Source organism: Notolepis coatsorum (assembly GCF_963971535.1).
Source record: "Notolepis coatsorum genome assembly, chromosome: 4".
NCBI classification, from domain to species: domain Eukaryota; kingdom Metazoa; phylum Chordata; class Actinopteri; order Aulopiformes; family Paralepididae; genus Notolepis; species Notolepis coatsorum.
This window is the reverse complement of record NC_140168.1, coordinates 99992728-100015643: the sequence shown is the minus strand read 5'-3', so window position 1 is coordinate 100015643 and position 22916 is coordinate 99992728. Positions and strand designations below refer to the sequence as shown.

Genomic DNA, 22916 nt, shown 5'->3' with positions numbered 1-22916 from the left:
ATTTTCATTGAGTCTATTCCAAAATCCGTTATGTCATCTGAAAGACGATAGGGGGCGCTTTTTTCCACATATGATCTCCGGCGGAGCTCGTGTATACTCGGGTAGGCTCGCGTGATGCAATATGATTTCAGATCGCTAAAAAAAATAATAATAATTCCGAGAAATCTCGTGAGTGGCTTTCAACTAGGGCTGGGCGATATGGCCTAAATATGATATCACGATATTTTCTGACCTTTCGGCGATACACGATACACATCACAATGTTTTTCTTTTTTTCCCCAAACAATTCATCATGAGGCTTACCAAGACAGTATTTGAGTTTGCAAGCTAACATTAAAGACAAAATAAAATACCCATGCATTTAGCATTTTTATATTATATATTAGATTTAGATTATTGGATTATTAGATTATATATTGCATATATTTAGCAATAGATTATATATTGCATATATTTAGCAATGAGATATTATATGATTTAGATATGAAATATGATTAATTGAAAATGGGGGACCCTGATGTAAACAAGACGAAAGTCTCTCTGGTCTGCATCCCCTTAACAATTGTATGTATTGAGCTGTACTGTACCCATTCTGCAATATGTTAATAAAGTTTTAAATCAATCAATCAATCAATATGATTTTAGCATTTTTATGAAACTACTGTATATTTGTAATGTCTCTAAATGTTTTGATGAATTGAAAATGGAGGACCCTTATGTAAAAAAGCCTAAAGTCTTTTTCTGGTCTTCATCCTCCAGTCCACTGTTGTATTGAGCTGTACTGTATTGTACCCATTCTGCAATCGTTAATAACGTTTTCATTCATTCAATCATTCAGCCGGCAACAGAATAATTTTGATTGACAGTCGAGTCTGCCAATTACGTCACACCGCTTGTACCCGCCCTGCTGTTCTTAGCACCAATCGGCAAGCGCTATTCTTTTTTTACATTCCTGAATGCCCTCCATTGATTTTAACGAGAGCTCAGCTCAACGACAACAACAACAGCTCACCGCGGCCGACGAGTGATTACTAGCGCACCGCAGCATGACAACGAGGCATAATGATTTTACTGCAACAAATGTTATAATAAAAGCCTTTCCATACAACATGATCGCAGCGTCCAGCCGACTCCCGTTTGAGCACATGCCTTGCGCAGCACACCTCCTCCAACGAGCCATCACAGTGTCTCTACAAAACAGCCCATTTGATAATGCATTGACAAAATGCAGAAAGGTAGTGGGCCATTTCAGACACAGCGCACCAAATGCAGCAGAGCTTGAGCAGCAGCAGGTTGCAAATGGAAAATCTAAAGAGGCACTCACACCAGACGTTTCAACTAGATGGAACAGCACCCTGGAGATGATCAGGCGGATTCTGAGGAATCAAGAACCACTGAGAGAGGTCCTGGCCCTACATGCAACCAAGGTCACAATGCCAACAGCAGCTGAGCTGGACAAATTGCAGAAGTTGGAGACAGTACTGGAACCCTGCAGGTGAATTATTGATACCCTCATTGATACTATGTTTCTGACTCAAAGTGTGTGTGTGTGTGTGTGTGAGAGAGAGAGCTGGGAGAGTGTGTGTGAGTGTGAGAGAGCTGGGAGAGTGTGTGTGTGAGTGTGAGAGAGCTGGGAGAGTGTGTGTGAGAGAGAGAGAGCGCTGGGAGAGTGTGTGTGTGAGAGAGAGCGCTGGGAGAGTGTGTGTGTGAGAGAGAGCGCTGGGAGAGAGTGTGTGTGTGTGAGAGAGAGCGCTGGGAGAGTGTGTGTGTGAGAGAGAGCGCTGGGAGAGAGTGTGTGTGTGAGAGAGAGAGAGCGCTGGGAGAGTGTGTGAGAGAGAGCGCTGGGAGAGAGTGTGTGTGAGAGAGAGAGAGCGCTGGGAGAGTGTGTGTGTGTGTGTGTGAGAGAGAGCGCTGGGAGAGAGTGTGTGTGAGAGAGAGCGCTGGGAGAGAGTGTGTGTGTGTGAGAGAGAGCGCTGGGAGAGAGTGTGTGTGAGAGAGAGAGCGCTGGGAGAGTGTGTGTGTGTGTGTGAGAGAGCGCTGGGAGAGTGTGTGTGTGAGAGAGAGCGCTGGGAGAGTGTGTGTGTGTGTGTGAGAGAGCGCTGGGAGAGAGTGTGTGTGAGAGAGAGCGCTGGGAGAGTGTGTGTGTGTGAGAGAGAGCGCTGGGAGAGTGTGTGTGAGAGATAAAGAAGGGGCAAGCTAGAAAGAGAGTGTGTGAGAGAGAGAGAAAAGGGGGGGTGTGAGAGAGATGAAGAAGGGGCAAGCTAGAAAGAGAGTGTGTGAGAGAGAGAGAAAGAGGGGGGTGTGAGAGAGATGAAGAAGGGGCAAGCTAGAAAGAGTGTGTGAGAGAGAGAGAAAGAGGGGGGTGTGAGAGAGATGAAGAAGGGGCAAGCTAGAAAGAGAGTGTGTGAGAGAGAGAGAAAGAGGGGGGTGTGAGAGAGATGAAGAAGGGGCAAGAGAGAGAGCTGGGAGACTGTGTCAAGTCAGCTTTATTTTTATAGCACATTTACAATTACTAAAAGCCAACCAAAGTGCTTTACAAGTAGGACATGATAAACACATACAATGCAGTAACAAGTAAAATACACTAAACTTACAGAAAAGGGTATTGAACAAAGTGTGTGTGTGAGAGAGAGGGGGGGGGGGGGGTCCTCAGCCCTTGTGTGGGTGATGTAACAAGTTCCTAACTTTTTTCTTTCCACTATTATTGCAGGTACATAACAGAACTTCTCGGAGGAGAGAAGTTTGTATCCTGCTCAGTGGTGCTGCCAGCCTTGTGCCATCTGTCACAAGTCATGTCTCTGAGGATGACCCAGCATATATGGTGAAATTCAAGGAGACCTTCACAGCAGACTTGAAGCAACGCAAGGCCAAAACAAACTTGACATGGCTGAGGGTTGCGACAGCTCTGGACCCTAGGTTTAAGGACCTCAAGTCTTTGAGCAAAGCTGAGAGGGCTGAGGTGTGGCGTTCGATCAGTGCCTTGCTCAGGGGGTGGCCTGCACAGCAGGAACAACCAACGACGTCTGAGCCATCTAAGGGGACAAAAAGATTAGCTCTGCTTGCTCTACCGTCTTCATCGGATGAAGAGGAAGAGGACTGCATTGAGAAATGTGTGGAGCGCTACAGGGCGGAGCCAACTATTGACACAGAGGACTGTCCGCAGCAGTGGTGGTCCAACCATGAAGGGGCACACAGCATGATGGCCTGCCTTGCACGCAAGTACTTGGCAACACCTGCCACCTCCGTGCCATGCGAGAGGTTGTTTTCACTGTCTGGGCATATTGTTTCAAAGAAGAGAGCCTCCCTGTCTTCTGAAAATGTCAACAGGCTTGTCTGTTTGAGCAACTGGCTCAGTGCAAAGAAATAATTACACACACACACACACACACACACTTGAATACTTTATTTGGTTCCACAAATTATATTACATAAACAGGGAATCAAATGTATCGGGGCCAGCACCTCCTTCTCCACGCGGCTAAGCTGCCAATAATAGCTGAGACAGAGCAATATTTGGCAATTTGTTTGTCTTTTGTCTTTGACATTGCAGCAATTCTCAGTCGGGGCTTGTTTAGTGTGGTAACGAGGCACATGTTTACCAAAAGCGTCCAGTGCATCTTATATCCCCACTTCACACACACATACACTTAAACACACATACAAACACACATACACACCCACTAACACACACACACACACACACATACACTTAAACACACATACAAACACACATACACACCCACTAACACACACACACATACACACACACACACACACACACACACATACATAGTATAACTGATATTAATTGTATCTGTTAAAAGAGCAGAAGAAAGCTGAGCTGGTGTTTATTTGATCTGTTAAAAGAGCAGAAGAAAGCTGAGCTGGTGTTTATTTGATCTGTTAAAAGAGCAGAAGGAAGCTGAGCTGGTGTTTATTTGATTTGTTAAAATAGCAGAAGAAAGCTGAGCTGGTGTTTATTTGATCTGTTAAAAGAGCAGAAGAAAGCTGAGCTGGTGTTTATTTGATCTGTTAAAAGAGCAGAAGGAAGCTGAGCTGGTGTTTATTTTATCTGTTAAAAGAGCAGAAGGAAGCTGAGCTGGTGTTTATTTGATCTGTTAAAAGAACAGAAGAGAATGAGGCTGTGTTGTTCAGCCTGACTCTGCTGAATACAACAGAACAGCTGTTTATAGGCTATAGCCTAACTGCACTATATCATTTGAGTCCTGTATTACACTGTTTAATGCACACTTTATTCATTGTTTTATAATAAGTTATTTTGTGCATCACTCTGTTTTGACGTGTAAAGTTCAACATTACTGTGTTAGTAATCATTACTATGTAATGTTAGTTAGTAAATTGGTATGCCCATCTGTTATTTTTTTGTTGGGCTTTTTATTTATTCTTTTAGTTTATGATCTTGCATTTGTTTTACAATGCAGTTTGCACATAATAAGTTACTTGAAGATTCTGGACAGTATTTCTATTGTGGCAATAAATAAACAATGCATTTTTTGCATAAAGCAAGCATTTGTCGACTCATGTTGATATAAGAGTATTAAAACTTGAAAAATATCAGTTTATGGTAAAAAAAAAAACGCGATTAAATTGCGATTAATCGCGAGTTAACTTTGGACAATCATGCGATTAATCGAGTTAAATATTTTAATCGTTTGACAGCACTAGTAACTATATAACGTGTAACTATTAAGGCTGTCAAATATATCGCGTTAATATCGCGTTAACTCCCGATTCTATTAATGCCACTAATTTTTTTAACTCAAGATTAACAAAAAAAAAAAAAAAAAAAAAAACGTTTTTTTTTTTTTTTTTTACTAGACTTCACTCAGGTGTATTATTGATGCTCTCATTGATACTATGTTTGTTTCTGAAGTGTGTGTGTGTGTGTGTGTGTATGTGTGTGTGTGTGTGTGTGAGATATAGAGAGAGAGGGGGGTGAGAGAGATGAGGAAGGGGCAAAAGAGAAAAAGAGCTGGGAGAGTGTGTGTGTGAGGGAGAGAGGGGGGTGTGTGATTAATCAGCCCTTGTGTGTGTGAATGTAACAAGTTCCTAACATTTTCTTTCCCCTATTATTTCATGCACACTTTATTCATTGTTTTAAATTATTATTTTCTTTTAAGTTATTTTGTGCATCACTCTGTTTTGAATTTGATGCAAATTTGCAATGCATGAGGGTCATCCGTTTGTGTTAAATGGCTGCACAAAGCAAGCATTTGTTGACTCGCATGTTGATGAGAGTATTAAAACTTGGAACTTGAAAAAGATCTGTTTAAGGTAAAAAAAATATTAAAAATAAAAATGCGATTAATTTGCGATTAATCGCGAGTTAACTATGGACAATCATGCGATTAATCGAGTTAAATATTTTAATCGTTTGACAGCACTAGTAACTATATAACGTTAATGCCACAAAACGAATGCCTTTGTTAATCATAAGTACTAACTTTGATGCAGTAGTGTGTGTGTGGGAGCGGCGTTGTTCAAAAGTTTGAACGGGGTGGACCAGATTGACGTGACACAATCCTCTTGGGCAAAACATCACGATATCCACGATACGTTAAAAAAGTGTATCGTTAATGAACTGTATCCGATATTTATATAATATCGTCATATCACCCAGCCCTACTTTCAACCACATAAAAATAAACCCGAGATATCTCGTGTGTGGCAGTTAAAGTGTTAAACCAATGGGTGTTTTCTTCACAGTTGCAGTTAAAGATTAGGCTACACTAATATTATAATATTATACTATAAGACGTCACTATCACTTTCATATCAACCGTGCCCTTATTGGATTATTTATGTTGACGAAACTGATTAGTTATATTCATTAAAGAAAGTTGATTTAATAAGAAAAACACTCATTTAATCAGATTAATCACTTTATTCAAATTGAGGACTTAGTTTGAGAAAATCTTATTTTTTATTTAAATTTTCTTTAACACATTAACTGCCACGCTTATATCCATCAATGTATGATCACTGCCACCAGTCTAAGCCTATGAAGATGTTTACTTTATTTGCAGGGCTATAACTTTTTAAATTGTATTGCTAAATTGACATTACTATGGCCCATTCAACATCGATTATCTATCGTTCAGGATGTGGGAACGTTATACTTTTTCATTCATAGATTCATACGAAAATACCGTCTAGAATATAAATATGTTTTTATCGTTTTCTGCAGTAATTCCTAGAACGTGATTTATAGGCATAAACGAATATATAGATCATCAACTGCCATTTGTTGGCGATACACGTTATATAAAAAATTTCAACTGTACATGATCCTAAACGTTATGACTTATCATGCGCGGATGAACGGGGGGGGGGGGTCGTTTATAATTCCGTGATCGTCAGTAAATGCTTTATGTAGTATGGGTGATATATTGATCAGAGCAGTTTGCATGAATAATAATAAACAAACGCGCTGAAAATAACGTCAGCGTCATCTTACCGTTCGCAGATGAGACTGGAGTAAAAAGATCCCACTTATTTGACGGCGATCGACTCGATCCATTTCTGGTTTGTATAATAATAATAAACGCCCAAATCATCTCGATTATTGAGTTATGGCAGCGATCCATATACATAGGCCTGCCACGATAACAAATTTTGCTGGGCGATTAATTGCCCCCGAAAATATCGCGATAAGCGATATTATTGCGACCGGTTAGAGATTTTTTTTTTTAGAAATTTATTTCCCAAAACGTTTATTTTGAAGCCCACCGCTCCGTCTTTTCCGGTGTTTTAGACTTTTATTTTGAAGCCCACCGACCGGACCGGAAGTATTGTTGTGATTATCCTAGCTTGCTGATGCTGCTGGTAGATCGACATGCTGCTGGTGGACTGGGGCCAGCTAACGTTAGCTTGCTGATGCTACTACTACTTCGACATGCTGCTAATGGGCTGGCGCCAGCTAACGTTAGCTTGCTGATGCTGCTGGTAGATCGACATGCTGCTAGTGGACTGGGGCCAGCTAACGTTAGCTTGCTGATGCTACTAGTAGATCGACATGAGCTAATGATAAAACAAATGTTGAGATTGTTGGTGAACAACTAACTTTAAGTTAGTTTTAACGTTAGCTACTAACGTTAAAACGCTAACGTTACACTACAAATAACCAGTGTTGTGCTAGTTACTGAAAAATAGTAACTCAGTTACTTTACTAGTTACTTCATTTCAAAGTAACTTCGTTACTGTACTAGTTACTTACACCCAAAAGTAATGAGTTACTGTGAAAAGTAACTATTTAGTTATTTAAAAAAAAATAAAAAATAAAAATTGCTCAAGTCCCATGCCCCATATACTCAAAATCGGTTGATCAACTTGACAGTTTCCATTCACATCACCGAACTCTGCTAAGCAATGTGGTCTAGAGCGTTTCATTATATATTCCCTCCCCGCTGTATGTATATTTCTCTCCCACCCACCCACCCCCTCCTAATGTACAGTCCCCTCCCCATCATATGTATATACTCTGTCAGGATCTAGGGGTAACAGTACTGTATATTTGAATACCGCTTATGTCACAAATGTATCAGTACTAAATACCTATATGTCCCTATGCCATAAATGTCATGTATGTTGTGTATGTCATAAATGTCTATATGAATTGAAAATGGGGGACCCTGATGGAAACAAGACAAACGTCTTTCTCAGGTCTGCATCCCCTTAACAATTGTATGTATTGAGCCGTACTGTATTGTACCCATTCTGCAATCTGTTAAATAAAGTTTTCATTCATTCATTCATTCATCCATTCATTAATTCATTCGTAACCATCTTGCAGCGTTGTTTAATATCAATCAAAGCATTGCAACGTTAGAATAGTTAGGATATCAATTGTGCATGAAAGGACTATATTTATATTGTTTGATTACAGTCAAAATCCGTTGATCTTGAGTTTCAGTGAACACATTGCACTCACCGTCACCAGTCTGCGGTGGTCAAGATGTAACGTTAGTCCAGTTGACTCCAGCAGCCCTTCAAACATGTTCTTTATCTCGTTTCCATGTTGTATATTAATTATCTCTCCAAGTAGTTGCTAAATGGTTTGTTAGTTCGTTATTATTACTGCGTTCTTATTATGTAGATTCATAGCGAGCGTCCTCTTGTTGTTTACTGTAGAGAGCGTCGATTTCTTTCAGAACGTCAGTGGCCAATCAGAAGTGCGAAAACAGAATGAGGCTACGGAAAGAAATAATAATAATAATAATACTTCGTTTTATATAGCGCCTTTCAGTCTACAGTAAACAAAACAAACGCAGGCGAAATAAGGACGCTCGCTATGAATCTACATAAAAAGAACGCAGTAACGAACTAACAAACCATTCAGTAACGTAAGTAGCGTTACTGAATTTCAAAAGTAATGCGTTAGAGTACTAGTTGCGGCAAAAAGTAACTTCGTTTCTGTAACGCGTTACTTTGTAACGCGTTAGTCCCAACACTGCAAATAACGCTACTTGGTTAAAAGGAGCAACACTATTGAGAAATGTAGTTAAGCTATGTGGTGTTGCCCCACAGAGCTCCTGTGCTGTGCTCTCTGCTCTGTAGTAAAGCCAGCGGCCCGCCTCCCAACACGGACAGTGACTGACAAGGGGCACTGGTTCCGCCTCATTAAAACAAACGCGCAAATAGCAATTAATCGCGCCCGTCAAAATCATTGCATTAATTTTAATTATCGCGGCAATTAATCGATTTATTGCTTATCGCGGCAGGCCTACATATACACGATGTGTGTCTACAGTCCCGCAACAATATGTGAGTGCCGGACGCATTTCCCCAGTGCACCGAGATCACAAGAGATCCATTTCCGGTTGCAACTCGCCGATCATCCACCAGGCGGCAATATTGAAGCGTTGCAGAGTTGTGCAGGCTCCCACTGCATCAGACCAGGCTCCGTGAGGGAATTATGAATAACATGGCGAAAAAATTAAATATGATCTCAATAATGTCGTACGCCGTGGAATGGCAGAATTCAGATGAACTTGAAACACGTCGTAAGCCGTTTCCAGTGGTAAATGTGTTAATAAAAAAAAATGATGAAGTAAATTTTTTTTATCGACATTCAAAGCTTCGTTTGAATACTTCAATAGAAGCTTTGAATGTTAAAAAATGACATTCGGTACGTACAGCCCTATATATATTGCTCTCCTATTACCCTGACCATACCTGTACCCCCTGCTGCTATGACGACTGAATCTCCCCAAGGGGATCACTAAAGGAATATCCTGTCCAGTCCAGAGGATAGAATGTTTTCCCCTCTGCGTGGGCGAGACCTGTTTGCTGCTATCCCAACCTCATCCTAGAAGCATTAGCATAGTAGCATAGCATAGCCTCTCAAGTATAGCCTATATAGCGCCACGGATAGAGACTGAGAACTGTCTGTACTGACGGAACTTAAGTAATTAGTTATTTGAATTCCTGAAAAAAATCTGTGATGTGATTATATGTGCCCTGGGTTTTGTATCGAGTTTTCCCAAAATATTTTTCTGAAAACCAATAAGAAATATATCATTGTATAGGTCAAACTGAGCTGAAAACATTGATATGGCATGAAGCTCTGTGGCCAGGGGAGGAAATTAGGCCACTTTACTCGCCAATTGCGAGTATTTTTTACGTTTGGCGAGTAATTCATGAAGAGCACTCGCCAGTCTGGCGAGTACTAGTAATTACAAAACAAAACAAAAAATCATTCTGCAATCTGCTGATTCGCTCACTGGCACAAGCCGAACTCTGACTCCCCCCTTGATTCCTCCCATTTGCGCCTCAATAATCCGACCATAACCAATGAACATCATCGTTGTACAGATGCGCTCTAAGCTCCTCCAATGAACACTCATTTTCTAGAAGATGCCGCCCATCTAGGGGAAGTGGACAGATCACTGCGAGCGGACCTACAGACTCCTGCCACCGGCAGCCGGCTTGACAACGTAGACAAACTTAAACAAAAACACATCAGTGGATGAAAATAATTGCATGTAGAGTCGTCGCTTTCGGATATCAGTGCGGTCTGACATGGGGGCGAACAACAGCATGCGACGCATCTCCTTCGAGTCGGATGAGAATGACAAGTCAACCAGCATTAGCCGGCTAGCTACCTAGCATGTAACAAGCTACCATAACGCGCATTCAACATAGTGGACGACTATACTGAGCGGCTTTGCTTAAATGCAGCCGAGTGACATTTTATTATTACCGGGTTTCCCCCATATCACCACTCGCCCATATGCCCTTCACAACGGTGATGTTGTCATACTTGGCATTCAGAATACACCTGCTGAACCCCTAGCGTTGTCGATTCGGTTCCAATGTATTGTCATCTTACAGCACAAGTACAGTACAACCAGAATACATTTGGCATACAACCAGAGTGCAAATGTAACAAGTCAAGTTGTTTTATTTAGCTATTACATTACAGTGAAATGCTTGGTTCTTTCACTGCCCAACTCAGTCCAACCTAAACCAGCCCAACCCAGTATTGATTGATTGATTGAAAAGTTTATTAACAGATTGCAGAATGGGTACAATACAGTACGGCTCAATACACACAATTGTTAAGGGGATGCAGACCTGAGAAGGACTTTCGTCTTGTTTACATCAGGGTCCCCCATTTCAGTCCTGTTTGCTTAAAGCCTTGTCCACTTCCTCCACACTCCAATATGCCCTTCAACCCTGCTCCTGTCTAACCTGCTCTTTCCATTCCCTCCATCATGTCCCCCTTTCTGATGAATATTTCCTGCACTTAAGAGTCAGACACACATTCCTAGTAGTTGAGCTGTGATGAATGAATGAATGAAAACTTTATTTAACAGATTGCAGAATGGGTACAGTACAGTACGGCTCAATACATGCAATTGTTAAGGGGATGCAGACCAGAGAAAGACTTTCGTCTTGTTTACATCAGGGTCCCCCATTTTCAATTAATTTTCAATTCATCATTCAGTATAACCTAGACCAGCCCAACCCAGCATCTTTCACTGCCCAGTTCAGCCCAACCCAGTCCAGAATAGTTCCCTCTTTCATGTTAATATGTGATTTAATGATGTAATATTTTGAAGAGTAGAGACAGTGTGATTAATTTACTATGATTGAAAATCAATTTAGACGAAGACGTACAAAGAAGTAATTATCACAATTAGCGATTTTTTTTGTCTGGTAAAAAATCTGTTTGGCTGGTAAAAAAAATCAGATACTCGCCAGTTGGCTGGTAAGCCAAAAAGTTAGTTTCCTCCCCTGTCTGTGGCCCATATATGAATGTTGAATATGCATTGCATATTGATCAATATTCATTGTTTTTTATTACTATTTCAATGTTTTAGGGAGATTTATGTTTTTGTAACATGGCTGTATTGAAAGAAAGTGTTTGAGTAAAATTACCAGTAAACAGTCAACATGTAAACTGTAACCATGGCCAAACCATTTACATTATATGAGTATACCTTTTTAAACGGTATCATAATTGTTGTATTTTTTATGTATTGTCATCACATTTACAGTTACATTTGTAGTCAAGGAGTAGGAGAACACATTCAGTTGCATTATTATCCATGGGATATTGGTTATAAGTGAACAGTTTTAAGTACCTCGGAGTAGGGCTGGGCGACAAAATGATAGCGATAACTATCGCGATAAATTATATCCTCGAAATAAACATGAAACGTGGTCGCAAAGTTTCGATATATCGATTTTCCAAGCTTGGCTCCGTTCAGCCTCGGCTCAGCACACTCACTAACAACAACCAACCTTACGTGATGACGTGCTACGCACAACAGCTAACAACCAATCAGTGAAGGAGATGGCCGAGATCGACGGAGACCCGGAAGGAGACCCAGAGCGGTAGGACTCACTCAACAACAAGGCTTGCTAGGCTAATTAGCTTGCACAGCGTTGTTTTATATATTTACGTGCCGAGTATGTGTGTGTGGTGAATTCTGAGGCCACGTTTATAGTAGTGGGGGTATACAGTGGTAGTCGTTTCAATATATTGTGGCGGAAGAGAGTATTTTAGTGTGATATTTAGCACATTGTCATGGAATACACCGCGTAGAAGCAACAGGCTGGCTAGGTTAACTAGCTTGCACGGCACTGTTTTATATATTTACGTGCCGAGTATGTGTGTGTTTTGAATTCTGAGGCCACGTTTATAGTAGTGTGGGAGTGGACGTCGTTTCAATATATTGTGGCGGAAGAGAGTATTTTAGTGTCATATTTATTGTCATGAGATACTCTGCTTGTCAGCTAACTGCTAACGTGCGAGGACTGATGACGACATCAACTCGACTTGAGACATTCGCAGCAGCATATTAGAAGTTAATTAAACTTGACAGACATTATATCGACGATAATTATCGATATCGAATTATATGAAAATAATTTTATAATTTTATCGCGATAACGTTTTTGGTCATATCGCCCAGCCCTACCTCGGAGTCCACATATCCGAGGACTTGACATAGACCACACACATTGACAGTGTAATCAAGAAAGCACGGCAACGCCTCTACTATAGCCATATGAAATCCGCGTTCACGGAATAGCGGACGGAATCGCGAAATTGACCAATAAAAATTTAATCAACTGTAAACATGGAATATTGCAGAATTTGCCCTAATCTGGACTGAAATTCCGTGTTCGGGAGAACATGGAACTAGGGATGTCCCGATCACGTGATTTTCCGAAGATCGGGATCGGCAAAAAAAATAAAAATAAAATTGGGATATTTTATTATTACGGGGCGGCTACATGGTGCAGTGGGCAATGCGCTCACCACGAATACTGGAAACGCTGGGTTCGCCTGTTCGAGCCCAGCGCTCCACATTGCTTTCAGTTTAGCTGGTCGTCCATACTAATACACATTGGCAATATTAGGGGGTGGGAAACTGATGGGTGGGGATCGGGCGTTGTGGACAGCGACTCCTACAGGTCGGTTGGTGCGCCTGTGCAGTAGAATCAGGAAGATTGCGCCGCGCAGGTGAAAAGATGCGACTGCTGTTACCTTGAGTATCGGAGGGGACTCGTGCTCTGTATGACTTAGTCCACATTGCAGCCGGCTTGTGGGAGGCAAGAAACAGCGTTCGAGACAGGGGAGGGTTGAATTGGATGATACGAAATTGGGATGGGAGAAAAATAGAAAATGGGAGAAAAAGTAGATACATTTTTTTTTCTTTTCTTTTAACAAACATGACCATGTTCACATCTTAAACTCATACTGAGGCCTTAGTTTTGGTTTTAAATTGCATATCATCATTAATTTATTTATTGTCACACAGTGTAGAAGAATTTTGCCAAAACAAACCAATAGTATCCAGCTGCAGAACGGCAGACCAGCCACACTCTCAGACCCAAACGCATTTCCTTTGATTTAATTATACATCAAATGATTTACCGTATGTCAAGGATTGCAATGCCTCGCTTGAATGAAGTTAACTTTTCACCTGGATAACGTCAACATTCAGGGTGAATGTAATGTGAGAAATTGGGATAATATTTTTTTAATATATATATATTTTTTTGATCGGATCGGGAAAGATCGGTATCGGTAGATACTCAAAATCACATGATCGGGATCGGATCGGGAGCAAAAAAACGTGATCGGGACATCCCTACGAACGTTTGGTGCAAAGCAAATACGACCGGGGACGCTGCAGCGTGTTACACACAACACGCAGCAATTTCCAAGCGTCTAGCTGCTTCGGTGTTAATGTTAACGTCGGAAGAAATTCCACACTAAGCCCTCAATTCAGAGCAGCGCAGTATCCTCATGACTTGTATATGACCGGCAATAAGATGTTTTGCAAATTCTGTCATCATACCGTGGGGACTGGACTCGCAAAACACGTGCGAAGATCACTCTCCAAAAGCCATGTCAGGAACACGGAAAAACACTGTGCTTCAAAACACACCAGCTCTCTATGATCCCTGGTGATCACAATAGATACAGCTAGAGGGCGAGGCTAATCACTGACACTATTGTGATGAAATAGCTATGTAACGTTACAGTACATAGAACTAGAAATTATAGCTTCTTGCTAAATCTGGTGCACCCATCTGTTTAATGCAAATTATTGTCAGTACACACTGTCCTTTATAAACTAAAGGTGCCTAAATTATGCATTACTATATTTCATCACAATAGAATAGATATAGCTAGGCTACTTACATTGTGATAATGTCAGTAGTAGCTAGCTGTATCTATTGTTTACACTTGAAATGTGTATTTTTATTTTGTCACAATATTATTTGAAAAATATTGTATAAACTGTATTTCTTTGTTGCAGCACTTAAAAACATTAAATGGACTGTTATATCTTATTAAATTGAGGACATTTATTCATTCCCACTTATTAGACACTATTTATAATGGTAAAATGAGCGTACAAAGCAAAATACAGAATTCTGAAATATTAAAAACGGAAAAAACTGAATTTGGAAAAAAAATTATGGAATTTTGGAAAAAAAGAAAACGGATTTCATATGGCTCTAGCCTCTACTTCCTTAGGCGCCTAAGGAACTTCCAAGTGAGTCAGAAGATCCTTAAGAACTTCTACTCATGCAAAATAGAGAGCATCCTGACTGGTACTATTACCTTGTGGTTTGGGAATAGCACCGCACAAGACCGTAGCAGACTAGAGAGTGGCCCGTTCAGCCGAACGCACAATTGGAGGTGGGCTTCCCACTCTCCAAGACATTTACAACAAGCGTTGCATGGGTAAGGCTAAGAGAATAATCAAAGACTCCAGCCACCCAAACAACTGCCTCTTTGAACTGCTGCGGTCAGGCAAGCGATACCGGAGTCTCATGGCAAGCACAGAGAGACTCAGAAGGAGCTTCTATCCCCAGGCCATCAGGATGCTCAATGACAATAACACTATGTAACAAACCATCAAATACACGCACAGCACACACATCCACACAGGGAACAAAATTTACTTTGACTTACCAGCCATTTGGCTGGTAGATTTAAAAAACTACCAGCCAGCTTTTAGTATATCGCCATGTGTTATTATTACTATATAATACTCTCATAATGCTATTTTCAATTAATATCATAAACAACATAAGGAATATTAGCATAATTTTGAGTGGACTGAAGGAATGAGTCAGCGTTAATAGTTTTAAATGCAAATAATTTATTGAAACATAGAAGTGGGGTCGACACACACACACACACACTGTTTCAACTCACCACCCCCGCATCATATTGTAGTCTAGTCTGTCTTCAAACTTCCACTCCTCTCGAAACGTTTTTATATTTGAATATCAACATTATCTGTCCATCCTCAGTAATCCTCAGTTTACTATAATATACTCCTGTCCTGACTAGTGACTTCATCGTATTTCCAAACGCACACACACATGCAGAGAAAGGGAGAGTGCCCCCCCCCCCCCATTGTATATATGTATATTGAACACTTTTGTTTACGTACTTTTGACTTCTATTTTATACTCATTTTATGCTCGTCTATTTTTATCTAGCACACTCAGGAGAAAAAGAGAAAGAAGCATTTCATATAAAAGTATTCTGTATTTTTGTATGACAACTAATAAAGAAACTTGAACTTGGTTCGTTCGGGGCACAAGCGCATAACCTGAAGCCTGATAAGATGGATTTTTGCAAGGTTAGCAAAAATCATGGTAATGACAGCTTTATGCACAAGCAGGCACACAAGAATCTGGCTTTACACGAGTATGTTGACATGTCTGACTACCGTGGCAAGGCAGCTATACTGAGATACAATATTCACACAATAGTGGGTCAAGGATAGCGATCGGCTCCCACTCATAAACTTTTTCTTTAACAGGTTGTTTGTGCGACACACAAGCCACAAAGCCAAAATGTATCAAATAAAAAAGGTTAAGATCCAGTCATCATAAAATCTACAATATCATACAGTCACCTTGTACTATTTTGATTTGTTGAGACGGAACCGAGGACCCTTTCCAGTGTCTTTGTGCCGCACAGAGCCACAAGGTAAACAACAGTTAACCTGGAAGAAAATACAAGCAAAAACACACTTTATATTTATTAGCAAAGAGATTTGCACTACAATTCATTGCACCTTACCCTAAGTTGTACCTGATCCCATTGCTGCATTGTGCCTCACTGTTACTATTTTTTTTTTACTCTGTATTGTATATTGTATATATGTATATTGATTGACTGAACACTTTTTGTTTACGTACTCTTGACTTTTTCTATTTTATACTTTTTATCTATTTTATCTAGCACACTCTCAGGAGCTCATACAAAAAAAAGTATTTCATGAAAAGTATTCTGTATTTTACTATGACAACTAATTAAAGCAACTTGAACAACTTAATGGTCATATTGCCTTTTAAATTAAGATTATGTACCAGGCGAGGGTAAACATATCATGTTTTCCTTCATTGTATCTCCATTTACTCTGGAATGGTAATAGATGTGTGTTTACTTACAACACTGGATTCATATGTCCTACCTTGTTACCTATCAAAGGAGACCAGAAACATGCATATAGCCTTATGGTTCAGGAGCTATCATGATTCATTTGGGGCATGTCATTTCAGACAGGAGGCCTGAACAATATGCTTGGTATAGTGTTATAAAAGATGTGATAGCACACATTTGGAGGCAACTGCTGCATTGCTATCACATCTTTTCTAGCAGTAGGGGTGTATACTGTACCTTCTATCACATATTTTCTAGCAGTAGGGGTGAATACCTTCTATCACATCTTTTCTAGCAGTAGGGGTGAATACCTTCCCAAAAATCACTATGAAAGTTAGTCCCCCAAGATGGTACCCGTTGTCCAAATGTGGGGCCCTGGCTCACGGCCTAAGAAGCATTTCAGCAGCATAGCATCTCAAGTAAAGTGACACAGTGGCTGAAATGCTCAACAGTTGAGATGTTCGGTCATTATTAGTAACGAGCTGAATAGACGCACATTTCTCTCTATACATAGAGTCCAGTTTCTGACCTAACGTCACATATTCTCACAAAACTCATAACGTGGGAGTAGCTTAATGTAGCATTAGCATAGCAGCTTAGCTGTGTTAGCTGCTCCAGCTAACTTACCTCTGGTCAAGGCCCAGTCTGGATGGAAAAGTGGCAGAAACGCCCAACAGATCAGATGTGCGGTCAGTAGATTAATACAAGCAGATGTTACTGTAACAAAACGGAGAGGTCGACATGAACCGAATGTACCTTTGTTTACCCGAACGACGAGACTCCAGAAACTACGTGTGTTTTAGTCAGAGAGGAGGAGCTGCAGCTACTGCCGTCCCCAGAAGACTCCAATAGCCTGGCTCTGCGGCTCTGCAGATACCCCCTATTGGAGTCTTCTGGGGACGGCAGGAGATGCTTCCACCTGCAGAACCACGTCTCCAGCAGGCTGAGGATACCGCAGGCTGAGGACACTCGCTTCCATTGGCTGATTTGGGTCACGTGACCGTCCCACCCAATGGCTGAATTGGAGTGTTGCACTGCGGGCATTGGCTGATTTGGGTCACGTGATTTGGAGCGGCGGAAAGGAACCAAAAAATAATAATAATAAACACTGAACAGACGTAGACAAAATGGGGGCATCTTTGGACACCCCTGCGGCTTGTCCTTTGTGTAGTTATGCATATCGGGACCCGATCACGTTGAAGTGCAAGCATCGTTTCTGCAAGTTTCTGGAGTGACTTCGCGACCGGTCCGTTTTATTGTCGGTGATTGATTGATTGATTGAAAAGTTTATTAACAGATTGCAGAATGGGTACAGTACAGTACAGCTCAATACATACAATTGTTAAGAGGATGCAGACCTGAGAAAGACTGATGAATGAATTGAAAATGGGGGACCCTGTAAACAAGACGAAAGTATTTCTCTGGGCTGCATCCCCTTAACAATTGTGTATTGAGCTGTACTGTACTGTACCCATTGATTGATTGATTGAAAAGTTTATTAACAGATTGCAGAATGGGTACAGTACAGTACAGCTCAACAATACACAGACCAGAGAAAGACTTTCGTCTTGTTTACATCAGGGTCCCCCATTTTCAATTCATCATAACATATATAACATACACGACATACAGATAGACAGTACTGCTACATCTATACATTTATGACATACCAGATTTGCAAATACAGTACTGTTTGTGCTACAAAAAGTGTCCAGAAAAAGAGTGTATATACATACATACTTCCTTAACTGTCTCAGGTGGTAGAGGCGCTGCTTCACCTTCTTTACGACTGAGTCTAATAATAATAATTTAGGACCTGCTCAGAGGTCATCAATCGGCACACATGCAATGCATGCATGCAATTCGTATCTGCGATTAACCCATCCCATCGTCCTTCCCCCCCAAGGGCAGCCGGGAGCAGACGGGCGTCAACGTGAGCCGCGCCAGGGGACCAATCCAAGTGCTCCTGTCCGTCTTCGTCAAGGACGCCACAGCGTTAGCGATCTGTTGTTGTGCATGTTTTTCCATTGGGTTTATCTTATCGGGGGGGAAACACAGAAACATGCAAACTCCACACAGAAAGGCCCGGGAGATACCCCACCTGGGTAACTGGCATCATGGAAACCTGGTCCCCAAGCGGGAATCAAACCCTGGACCTTCTTGCTGTGAGGCGACAGTGTTAACCACTACACCACCATGCCGCTATCGTCTATGTGTGTTGTCCATGTCAGGTCCTCTGAGATGTGGGCCCCCAGGTACTTGAAGCTGCTCACCCTGTCCACGGTAGCCCCGTTTATAACATTACATCTCTAATATATTGTATAACATTACATCTCTAACATACTGTAGTATTATAACATTACATGTCTAATATATTATATAACATTACATCTCTACCTACTGTAGTAGTTTAAGTAACAGGACATGTCTAACTCATCTCTGATCGCCTGTCTTCCTCTTGTATAGCTGGGCATATCTCCACTGTTGTTCCATGAGGTCTACCTGCCAAAGAAGGACGACGGGGTAAAGACCGTGTCCCGCCGCCTGGACGACCAGAACGGACACGGAGGCAGAGAGGACGTCTCCCTCCCCTGTCCCCGACTCTGTGTCCTGGACCGAGAGGAGACCGGGTTCGGGTTCCACCTGGGCTGTGTTCAGGATGAGCCCGGGACATTCATTAGCCAGGTACTCCATACTATAGGGATGCACCGATCAGACTCTTAGTCCCGATACTGATACCGATATACCTGGGCTTTGGGTATCGGCCGATACCGAGTACCGATCCGATACCCATTGTTCAATTAATAAACTGTATGCCTCACTGTGTGGAAGAGACTGGGATCATTCTTTTGTGCAAGGCAACATCAGGCTTGACATAGATATAAATGTACTGAATTGTTATTTATTATTAAATTAAATATAAACATATAAAAAACAATAAAAATATATATAATTAAAGTGTCTCCGATACCCGATCTAGCTATTTTCGGGGCCGATATCCGATATCAATATCGGATCGGTGCATCCCTACTCCATACTGTTATACTGGATCTATAATGGATGCCTTTTATATAGTGATGTGTCACGATGGGGTAGGTAGAATGCAATAATACAGAAAGGGAAGGAATGGAGGAGGCAGAGGCGAGGAGTGAAGCTTGGAGAAGGGTGTTTACTGTAGAATCCAGTGCAATACAAGGAACATACAGAAACGACATAACAAACTTCACAATACAAAACAACAAACACTAAGACTTACTAGAGGGAGAACGGTGCGACACGACGTGGATAGGAACAGGGGGTAACTGGAGGTATGTCGCCACAAGGAAGGGAGGACAGACAGACACCTAAATACCCAGACTAATTAACAAATCAAGAACACCTGGTCAACACAGAATCACAACACAACGACCAAAGGCACTGACAAACTAAACAACAACTAGACACTACGGCAATGACACACAACAACACAACAAGGGGTGACATCACACATAGACAGGAGTGGCCCAAAATAATAAACAATTAGACACAAATTCTATTATTTGGAACCAGAGCAAAATGGCCGCCTGTACCAACAGGCTAGTCTGGCCACTAGAGGGTAGGAGACCAATGTCAGGCCGAGGGCCAATGTCAGATGGAGGGCATTGCCCAAAGTTAGGTGGAGGGTACTGCCCAATGTTACCATCCTGCCCAGTCCAGCCAGGACCGGGCCTAGGATCATGACAGTACCCCCCCCTCAACGGGGGGCTTCCAGACCCCCGAAAACAACGTCCATAAGCAGGTGAGGGAGGAAGCCGGAACCCCGGAGAGGACCCAGGGAGAGGACCCGAAGAAGAGGGACCAGGAGGCTGAACGAAAAACCCAAGAGGGGCATAGCAGCCAGGGGGGTTGAAAACGGGCGCAGATGCCCGGAGAGGGGGGGTGGGGACGGGAACAGAGGCCCGGGGAGGAGGACTGGACCTGGGAACAGAGGTCCGACGAGGGGGGGTGGGGATGGGCACCGAGACCCGGGGAGGGGGGCAGAACCTGAGAACCGAGGCCCGGCGAGGGGGAGTGGGGACGGGCACCGAGGCCCGACGAGGAGGGCTGGACCTGGGAAGAGAGGCCCGACGAGGGGGGGTGGGTACAGGTGTAGAAGCCCGGGAAGGGGAGCTGGACCCTGGAGCAGGATCCCGGGCGAGAGACCCTCCAGCCGCCGGACCCGGGGCCGGTTCAGGAGAGCCGGACCGGAGGTGCGGCGGCGACGACCCCTGGAGCAGTATCCCACGCAGACCACGGCGAAGACCACGGCGAAGACCCCGGCGAGGACCACGGCGAGGACCAGGACGCTGATCACGGCGCAGAGCTGGACCAGACGGGGAGCCAGGATCCGTCGAAGAGCCGGGAGCCGGCACGGCAGCCGGACCAGGTGTAGAGTCCGGGCAGGGCGTGGAGACCGGATCGGTCTCGGCGGCGAGGCTTGGTGTAGGATCCGGAGATGAGGAGCCAGGATCCGTCGAGGAGCCGGGAGCCGGCATGGCAGCCGGACCAGGTGGAGAGGCCGGGCAGGGCGTGGAGACCGGATCGGTCTCGGCGGCCAGGCGTGGTGTAGGATCCGGGGATGAGGAGCCAGGACCCAGAGCTGAGGCTGGACTGGGCGTGGAAGCTGGACCAGCTGTGGAGGCCTTACTAGCCATACTAGCCTCGGGGGCTAGGCTAACTGTGGGCCCTGGACTCACTGTGGGAACTGTGCTAGCTGAGAATGCCTGGCTAGCTTGGGACATCTGGTCCGTCTCAGGTACTAGGCTCACCCTAAACCTGGAGCCTAGTCTGGCAGTGGAGACTGTGCTAGCTGGAGACATCTGGTCTGTCTCAGATACTAGGCTCACCCTGAACCTGGAGCCTAGTCTGGCAGTGGAGACTGTGCTAGCTGGAAACGGCCGGTTAGCTATTGAAACGAAGCTAACGGGCGGAGCTATGTTAGCTGGGGACGGCTGGTTAGCTATTGACACGAAGCTAACGGGCGGAGCTAGGTTAGCTGGGAGTGGCTGGTTAGCTATTGACACAAAGCTAACCGGCGGAGCTATGTTAGCTGTGGACGTCTGGTTAGCTGTCTGAGCAAAGCTAACGGGTGGAGCTGTACCCACTGGAGACGTCTGGCCATCGATAGTGGCGGGACTAACAGGTGGAGCCGTGCTAACTGGGGACGACCGGTTGGCTATTGGCACGAAGCTAACGGGTGGAGCTATGTTAGCTGGGGACGGCTGGTTAGCTATTGACACGAAGCTAACGGGCGGAGCTAGGTTAGCTGGGAGTGGCTGGTTAGCTATTGACACAAAGCTAACCGGCGGAGCTATGTTAGCTGTGGACGTCTGGTTAGCTGTCTGAGCAAAGCTAACGGGTGGAGCTGTACCCACTGGAGACGTCTGGCCATCGATAGTGGCGGGACTAACAGGTGGAGCCGTGCTAACTGGGGACGACCGGTTAGCTATTGGCACGAAGCTAACGGGTGGAGCTATGTTAGCTGTGGACGTCTGGTTAGCTGCCTGAGCAAAGCTAACGGGTGGAGCTGTACCCACTGGAGACGTCTGGCCATCGATAGTGGCGGGACTAACAAGTGGAGCTGTGCTAACTGGGGACGACCGGTTAGCTATTGGCACGAAGCTAACGGTTGGAGCTATGTTGGCTGTAGACGACAGATCGGCGATGGACATCCGAGCAGCCTCAGCGGCTGTGGGAGGATCTAGGCTGACCGTAAGCCTGAGAACAGTCGGCAGGCTAGCTACCCTAGCCTTCGGTTTATGCTTCTCTATGAGGACAGCAACATGTTCAGCCATCTCCCACATCGCCGTCTGCAGTGTCGGATTCTCAGTGGCGACCTGGTCGATCTTCCGGAGTAGGAACCCCCATTTGGCCAGTGAGCAACTCTTCATGTCACCGGCCATCAGGGTCAGGACAACGGTGATGGTATCACTTGCCCTTCCTGCTGCATTCGTTACTGTTGGTGGTGACATTCTGTCACGATGGGGTAGGTAGAATGCAATAATACAGAAAGGGAAGGAATGGAGGAGGCAGAGGCGAGGAGTGAAGCTTGGAGAAGGGTGTTTACTGTAGAATCCAGTGCAATACAAGGAACATACAGAAACGACATAACAAACTTCACAATACAAAACAACAAACACTAAGACTTACTAGAGGGAGAACGGTGCGACACGACGTGGATAGGAACAGGGGGTAACTGGAGGTATGTCGCCACAAGGAAGGGAGGACAGACAGACACCTAAATACCCAGACTAATTAACAAATCAAGAACACCTGGTCAACACAGAATCACAACACAACGACCAAAGGCACTGACAAACTAAACAACAACTAGACACTACGGCAATGACACACAACAACACAACAAGGGGTGACATCACACATAGACAGGAGTGGCCCAAAATAATAAACAATTAGACACAAATTCTATTATTTGGAACCAGAG

At 43.4% G+C, this 22916-nt stretch overlaps 1 long non-coding RNA gene across 1 annotated transcript in view; it reads right to left on the bottom strand.

Annotated features, from left to right (window-relative positions):
• The window catches only part of LOC311226922, a 29690-nt gene extending 12476 nt beyond the window's left edge, over positions 1–17214 (bottom strand). The window contains exons 1-2 of the long non-coding RNA XR_014619558.1: positions 17081–17214; positions 15924–16013 (exon numbers count right to left, since the gene is read on the bottom strand). This is a non-coding gene — a long non-coding RNA (uncharacterized lncRNA). The remainder of the gene's footprint in view (positions 1–15923; positions 16014–17080) is intronic.
• Positions 17215–22916: the final 5702 nt, after the last annotated feature.